Below are 1233 nucleotides of genomic sequence, written 5' to 3'. Positions count from 1 at the left end.
AAATGTGACTGTAGACGTGACAGTAAATGTGACTGTAGGTGTGACTGTAGATGTGACTGTAAATGTGACTGTAGATGTGACTGTAGATGTGGCTGTAGATGTGACTGTAGATGTGACTGTAGATGTGACTGTAGATGTGACTGTAGATGTGACAGTAAATGTGACTGCACAGTCACATCTACTGAAGCTGCAGCCGGTAGGCCTCCCTTTGTCAGCTTTGTTTCTGTTCCTTTCTGTTGTTACAAGCCAATGGCCGACCCCGGGTGATTTATCGATGGAAAACATTGGCGGGAAAAAGAAAAATCGCTCCTGCCTGGAACGATCAGTGCAATGTTTCTCTCGGGTCAAATTGGACACAGCTGTTGATGCTGCATTTTTGGCATTTGCAGCGATCGTTCATTATAATCCGCGTGCTGACATTCGGTTTGGATATATGGATTTGTCCTCCTAGCGCGGCGTCCCCACATTGATCAACATCAACGTCTTTTTAAGGGCTTGACCCGTTAAATGTGTGTCAATCCAAAATACACTTTGCATATCATACAAGAATCAGTGTCACGTAGCCCATGGTATGAAAAATCCACAAAGCCTGCATTTGAAAGTGCGGACACGCAGATCTGGGCCACGCAGCCTCCAAACGTGTGGGACAGGACGGAGCTACACCTCTCCGTCTCCTTTAGCGCTGCCCTAAAATTGTTCAGAGGAATGGGGGGACGGTCAAACTGAGAAAGACAAAGAGCCCCTTTGAGATTTAGCAGAGAAAGGGAATTAGCCTTCATAATCCTCACGGTGCAGCCTGTATGCGCGCTCGCATGCTACCTAATAATTCTTCATGTAAACCCAGCAGTAGTCGTGGTGTCTAGCCAGCAGCATGTCCTTTGGATAGTTTTGCAAATAGCTCCATTTTCTTTGGAGAAACATATCAAGCATGGTATATGCAGTAGAAATACTTATATAAGTTAGTTATTGTACCGAAGCACAATTTCTGAAATAACTTGAATTGACCTTGAAATGAAATATTCAAAAGACACGCACATGTACTGCACTTGTCAGTCACATTTTCTTTATCAGGAGAAATTCAAATGAGTTAATTTAGCCGCACTTTATTTACATTTTGTGACATTATGAGATGCAGCCAATGGCCTGTTGTACTGCTTAACTAGATTTAAGATAGTATTTTTATCCATTATGGTTACATGTTTTGAATATCCATATTTGAAGTAATTTGCATGC

Source organism: Anguilla rostrata, chromosome 19 (genome assembly GCF_018555375.3).
Source record: "Anguilla rostrata isolate EN2019 chromosome 19, ASM1855537v3, whole genome shotgun sequence".
In the NCBI taxonomy this organism is placed as follows: Eukaryota; Metazoa; Chordata; class Actinopteri; order Anguilliformes; family Anguillidae; genus Anguilla; species Anguilla rostrata.
The sequence above is the reverse complement of the archived record's forward strand: the minus strand, read 5'-3'. Positions refer to the sequence as shown.